Source organism: Corvus brachyrhynchos, unplaced genomic scaffold, assembly GCF_000691975.1.
Source record: "Corvus brachyrhynchos isolate BGI_N302 unplaced genomic scaffold, ASM69197v1 scaffold97, whole genome shotgun sequence".
In the NCBI taxonomy this organism is placed as follows: Eukaryota; Metazoa; Chordata; class Aves; order Passeriformes; family Corvidae; genus Corvus; species Corvus brachyrhynchos.
Window position 1 is genome coordinate 4,267,277 of NW_008239758.1, and position 7,226 is coordinate 4,274,502.

Below are 7,226 nucleotides of genomic sequence, written 5' to 3' on the forward strand. Positions count from 1 at the left end.
ATGAAAATGTTTGCCGCAGTTTATTCTCACGTATCCCTAAAACAGGAATGTGTGAGATGAGGAACTCTCCATCTGGAATGATGTGTGTGATGGCTGATATCAAAAGCTGCTCACCCATCCTCAGTGATTACAACCCCCTGAGAGCTGTTCCCCAGTTCATTATATCAGATGAAATGACTCCCTTCCTGCTATGATCTGGCTGCTTTGGTTTCTTGTCTGTACTGACCCTGAAGCTCATTCTTTATGCTGATTAATGTCTTCATATGGTCCTGAAACTCACTGTCCTGCATGTCTGCCCCTGTTTCTCTTATGCTGTTTCCTTGTGAGTGATTTCTCGTAATTACAGCACATTTTTGTGAAGACACATTGCCTGGTCTGTCCTGCCAGACACGGTCCTCAGAGTCTCAGTAGCTGGAGGGCAGCCAGGCAATATTTTGCAGCTGCTTTGTGAAAATCCCAGTGGCTCAGAACTCAGTGAGGTTGGACTCAGACATAACCAGATGTCGAGAATTCTTACTAGGCACATCCTGAGCTTCAAAATGTTCACAAATTCTTGTGAATAATGGTGCATCCTATCTAAAGGGTGCTGCTTTAATATCTGTTCTATCTCCAGTTCAGACTCCCTATCCCATACAAGTTTAGAAGGAAAAAATTCCTGTAAACCATCTTATACTCAAGTAAATAGAGGCCAAGTCTCATCCTGGTGTAAGAATAGAGCTAATTAAAAGCTGGTTTAATGTATTTCTAGCTGCTTGAGGTATTGTCCACATACTGAAGTGTTTGCTCTTTCCATACCCTTCTGTACCAACTGCCATACAAGGGTAGCAAAGTGCTGATCTAATTCCATGACATGTCATGTGGTGGCTTCTCCCCCCTTGGGGAATTCTCCTAGAAAGTTGAAGCTTGTCTGGAAACTGTTTTTTGCTGTTGGAACAGTTTAAAGAAGCAGCCTCCCACCAGCGAGCTGAGCCCGTGGTGCCTAACAGATGCTTGCAGTGCTGCCTCAGAGCTGCATGAATTCACATCTGAGCCTTCTCCTCACAAAGCACATCTGAGTGGGGTCCTTAAGGTGCTTCGTGTCGTTTGCCTTTCCACCTGATTTAGCTCATGTGCCAGTGCTGGGTGTTCTGTGCAGGGATATCCTCCAGCCAGCACCCAAGTCTCCAAGGGATCTCTCAGCCAATGGTGTACATGTCTCCTCCCAGGAGCTTTCTAATCTGACTTTTGTGAACAATGCAAAGCATGTCACCAATGTCTGTTTGATCTAGTGGAAGTGGCAGGTTCCTGAGTTGGAAGGTGGTAGGATGGCTTAGACACTCTCTGGAAGTGGAGAGGTGAAACCTGCTGCATTGTTCTGGAAGATTTTTCAGCTTGGCTCATCTGTTTGTGCTCCTGTTCTTTCTCTCTCTTCTTTCTCAGACTATTGGGTGTTTGCAACGGTGATTTTTTTTTTTTTTCCTGTTTATAGTAAACCTGAGAGGTGAACCTGTCCGCCACTGGAGCCTGTGGGGTTTTCCACACTGCAATGAAAACAATTGAAAAGGGCATTTTAAGGCACACTAAGCTGTAAAAACCATTTGCTTGCTGTTCTCTCAAATTTGTACTTCTCATTGGTGATTAAAATGTAAGTTTCTGTTTTGATATCAAAGTTAAACTTAACAAAAATCCAATTTTTCTGTGATTTTCCCTTTTCTTTTTCAATATTCCTTACAGTGACCTACAAACACTCACATCCTGTCTTTCATCAAGTGTTCCACTGGCTTGCTGAGCATTGCAGAAGAGCTACAGGAGTGCCTCAGGTGAGTTTTAGTAGCCAGGGAGTGGAGGTTTGCTTGAGGGTCTGGAAAACTGGAGGAGTTGAACTTCATGCTTTTTATTAGAATTTTACTTTCTTGCAAAAAGTAGGATTTTGTTTGTTTTCCTTGCTTGGTGAAGGCAGGTCTCTGAAGTAAATATGTTGTGTTTTTTCTGCAGTCAGGATTTGGCTCTAGGAGAAATGAGCTTCTCCCTGTTTTGCTACCACTCTCATCCTGAGGGATCTATGTCTAACCAGGAATGTAAATATCTCTTTGCTTCCCCAGCTTAATTTCTCACAAGTTTGGAAGGTAATTTCTTTCTCATTGAGAATTTAGGATGTTGTGTAATTTCTTAGGTTAAAACAGCATCTGCAACTACAAGAGTCAAAGTTCCTACAGCATTTGGGTTTCTCCTCTTAGTAGACAATAGTCCTATTTTAAGAATCAGTCCTCTGTGCACCCCTGTTGATATTGGGGCGTAAAATGCATTTGATCTCTCTCAAATCAGTGTTTTGCAGTGACCTACACGTGCAGCTGCTCCTTGTGCCTTGTCTGATCCCCGAGTCCATCCATCCTGGCAATGTGTGTTAGTGTGTCACTACTGCTGAGTGACACTTTCCTTTCTCACAGCCTGTGCCACTCCCTATTTATGGCTCATTTTGTCTCATGTTAGCTGTGTATCCTTACCATCACCTTTTCTGCCTTTTTCTCTCTTTTTTTTTTTTTTTCACTTGCTAGTTATGCCTTATCCCAGCTAATTTCATTGCTTATTACTGCTGCTGTATTTATTGATGAATGGCTTGTTTCAGCCCAAGCCACATAATCTGCACTCCTTCCTCTGCTGAGAACTTGAAAAATGTACTTGCAGAAATATTTGAGGATAGGACATTGTGTGCACTTCAGGCCAAATTAGAGACACAAATCTCATCATCCTTAATAGAGCACACGTCTAATGTTTCATACAGCACTGAGGAAATTTATCTCCCTGCCTCTGTTTCTCAATTAGGTCACAAATTATCCCTGATTGTATTATGGTTACTGACACATCAGTGCTGTTTTTTATTTTATCCCACCTTTCTTTTTAACAGCTCTCATGCTCTGTCTTGCAGGTAACCCAATTAATGGTTCTACTGTGTGTAATTCAGTGATAAAATCCTCACTGCCTGCAGTGGGCAGAGGATCAGTCCTCAGTTCTCCCTGTCTTGATGTCCTTTTTCCCCACCTGGTGTCGGAGTGCTGAGTTTCTTGTTTGGCACAGTGGGTGGGGCATGGGCACGTTTGCGGTTTCTGGAAATGTTGCCAATGCAGTTGTCACATGCTGCTCCAAAATATTGCATTTCTATGGGTTTGGAAAATCAAACCAACCACCTTCTCACAGTCTCCCAAACTGCAGTTCTTTCTGTCAAATCAATGGAAATTTTTGAGATCTTGCTGCTTTATTTTTATGTCATAACCTAATTCCTCATATTATTAAAAAATAATCCACTGCATGTAGCTAGTAGAGCAGTAATACAGTACATGCAGGTACGTCTGCTGCAGACTTAAAAATTTAAATGCTGAAAAATGAGTATTGGTGTTCAAAGAGTAATGCATGTAAAGTCAAGCACTCATGGATAGGAAAGATCAGGATTAAAATTCCCACTTGCAGGCACCTTCTAGGATTTTCAGAATGATCTAACCAGGTAAAGTATCTAGTTTCTGTAAGAATGTATGAAATATTGCCTAAACCATTGTGTACTCTTGAAAATCCAGTTATTGATCTGTATTTTTTGATATCTGTATACTTTCGAAAGTAACCCTGGTAGATGGGAAGTCTGTATTTAACTGGAACTCAATGAGGTTTAGCAATTAGTGACTTTGTATGAGTACTAAGCACTGTATATGTATGGAAAAAATAATTCTGAAATACTAGTCACTACTTACTTGTCAGAAAAGTGGGGCTTCCTTGGATGTTTAGGGGATTTCCTTTAGAACACAAAGCTGAAAAAGGTCAATTGGAGTGACTCCAAGTATATAAAGTTTTAAGTTGTTCACAGAAGTGAGGCCATTACTGCAAAACTATCCAACATATGAAGTTCTTAAAACATGAAAAGCAAGTGTGTTTTCCTTTTGAATGATTAATGTAAATCCAATTTTTTTTTTTTCAGGTTAAGCATGAATTTTCTTTTTTAGTACTGAGCCAAGTTTTTACTCTTTGAAGATGTCATTAAAAACACCTCAAAGTTCCTCTGCCTCCCACAATGTTGTTTTCAGGAATTGCTTGAAGGTAAACAGTAATATAACTTGGTGTTATAAGGTGAGTAATTAAGAAATGAGAAGAATTAATGTATTGTCCATGAAATTAGCATTCTGATAATTGTTTGGTTTGTAATGATATTGAATTTAATCTGACAATAATACTGAGAAACTGTAGGTTTTAAACCCACCCTTTGTCTGGGGGAAAGCTTTAATTTGTTTGACACGATTCATTTGCATCTATGCTTTTCTAAGTTTTTTTTTTTGCTAAACCTTGAATGAGCTATTTATACAACCAGATACATTAACCCAGAGCATAATTCCATTTCAAAAGGAAAAATGGAGGGCAAAATTGAATGTGCACTGTTCCTAAGTTAATGGTTGTACAATGTGCCTAAGTGCTTTGTTATTGTAGTCTCACCGACACGTGAGCTGCTCAGAATTCTTTGGAATGTAGGTCACTTCTGAGGTGTGAAAGGTGACAACCACTCTCCATATTTTACTACTGATGGACCTCTCAAATGAAATATATGTGCTGACATCTCCGTGTTTTGAAGATTTAAAGACCTCAAATATGGAGAAAAACAGACTGACCTTGAAACTCCTGTGTCAAAATTCCCTTTTTTTAGCACTATTGCTTCGCCCAATAAATTAACTTGCAGAAAATCCTATAAGGGAAGATAGTATTCCTTGTGTTATAAATATAAGTCTCATGCCAGATAATTCCTAGTGAAATGTGTTATTGAGGTGACTCCTCTGTTCCAAGGAACAACTTCTGATGAGTGTGAAGGAGAAGAACTTCAGCCTTAATGTTATATATATTTTCCATCTATCAGAAGTATTTCTGATTCTCAACTGTTGCTGAAATTAAGATTCTGACCAACTTGCATTGAAATTTATGGTATTTAGGAAAAGAAACGCTTTTAGCAATCTGACAAGTATAATTTTCCCTAGAATGTTTTACAGTCATCAGAATGTCAGGAATTTGTTGAACTTAAATAAATGCAAGCACATACTAAAGTTTTCTCTGGTAACTTAAGAAGACAGCTTTGTAGTGTTTTGCTCACCTTGTTCTTTTACTTTTATGCAAGTTCTGACAGCAGTAGATGCTGAGGTATTCCAGCAGCAGGGGTCTACAGGAGCATGGGAGTAGGCTCATTTAATGATTTCAAACAATTGTCCTCCATGGTTTATGTAGTTGCACCTATTTTTCCATTACTGCATATTGGTTATTTGTGCAAAGAGAAACATGCCAGTAGAAAATATTACACAAATCTGGACCAAAATAACCTGAATAGAGTGAAGGAGGGACTTGAAGCTCTTGGTCCTGTTTAGACCAAATCTAAGTTGGACTTTGTGCTGAAATTAATATTGTAATGGCAAAATCTGGGCAGGACCTGAGGTTTTCCTTTCAAAATTTATGAACTACAGAAAAATCTTGACCAGCTTTTCATGCTAGTCAGAACAAAACAAGGACAAGTAGAAAAAGAGCAGAGTTTTTTGTTGCTTGCATTTAAAGCTTCCTTTATAAGATGTTGCCAACAAATTAACATATTTGATAACAAATAAGCTGAAAAGGTTGATTGATTTGCCTGGAAAGAGGGGCTGTAATCTTCAGAAGTCGCCTGTCCTGGAAACCAAGATTTCAATCCTTTTATTTCTGGATGTTCTTCCCCCTTAGTAAACTGCAGGAAGTTATCATTTTCAGAACAAATTCACAATTTAAAACTGAAATTACACTGTTTCTACTGCAAAACGTCATAATTTTTCATAAAGAATTCACTGCTACTTAAATTAATATAGTGATATCCATAGACATTAAGGTAATACTGCTTGGTTATAGAAAGCAGATGAATCAATCCCCTCAGTGGGAAACACAAAGGGAAAATGCTTTAATACTGTAGGTGAATTATGAGTGTTTTTACTAGTCCTGTGAAGTGTGATATGTCTCCCCATATATATATTATGTATAAAATGTCATTTTTCCTGTATGCAGTTTGGTTTGGGTAAAGGCTGTTTTCCCACTAATGGCATTTTGAATCATCTTTGTTTTCTAGAATCTCCTAAAAATCAGCTGATTTTTGGTAGTTGCTGTTTACAATAATGGTAAAAACATCTAAAAGTGGTTGACAGAAGGTGGAACAGATCCCACTGGATTTTGCTACATAGTTCAAAAAAGCCTTACTGTAATTCTGGCCTCTTGTGTAGTGGATGTGTAACATAACAGGACAAAAAACCACCAATTTTTTTGTCAAAAGTTTCTTTAAAAATCTTGTTATGAAGCTTTTTATACAGAAAAATTTATAGTTCTGTTGATCCAACTCATTGCATCTCTTTTTCCATACAAAACTAACGTTTGGGTTCAAACGTTCACCCTGATGTCAAGGTCTGATATTTTCACTTCTCCTTTTCTCCTAATTTTATTGATTTTTCTAGGCTAAGCATTCCATAGATTAGTTATAGTAAGAAGGCATATTGTGGAATGTGATATAATTGGCAACTGATTGTTGATGTAGGAGATTTATGTTGGCCTTATAGTAATAGTTTCTTATAATTGGAAACATATGTGATTTTTAGTGTCTAGACTTGGGAACTTTCCCAGGAAGGAGTTCCAGGTGGTTATCTAAGCATAATAGGCCAAATGGCTACTTAAAGGCTGCAGGCAGACATGGGAAATATGTAGATGTTGCTAGCAAATGTAATTATTTCATAATTTGCATTTTATAAATTGCAACATATCAATTTACTTCTAATGGTTTGACCAGCTGATTTGTTTTGTAAATTCATGTTAAAATGGAATTTGCTTTCTCTCTGAAATAGTGTAAAATACAGAGCTTAGAAATTCTTGATATATCTGGATGACAAAAAGCCTTTATCTATATCATGTGCTTAAGTTAGTTGTGTTGAGATATGAATGTTTAACTTGAAATAGCAAATAGTTACGTTTATAGAATGAATTCTGTGAAATTTGCTTTGGTGTAGTTAATTCACCTGGCACCTTGAGTTTTGTCTTTGTTTGCCAGTAGTCTGATTTCTGGAAGGACCTCAGAAAGGAAACATGTCTGGAAGTTGTTCAGCCTACTAAAACATGTGGTGATTTGATATTTCCCTGATCCCAGTTTGCCTTGAACACGCTCTGCACGTTAAAACATCCCCGGAGAAGGAAAGCGCAGTTGGCTATCCCAGCATGAATAC

At 38.2% G+C, this 7,226-nt stretch overlaps 1 long non-coding RNA gene across 1 annotated transcript; it reads left to right on the top strand.

The window, feature by feature from the left end:
- The first annotated feature begins 1,475 nt into the window (after nt 1–1,475).
- Nucleotides 1,476–6,309, top strand: LOC108448745. Its single transcript, XR_001864753.1, has 3 exons — nt 1,476–1,624; nt 1,714–1,799; nt 3,944–6,309. It is a non-coding gene; the product is annotated as an uncharacterized LOC108448745 (long non-coding RNA).
- Nucleotides 6,310–7,226: the final 917 nt, after the last annotated feature.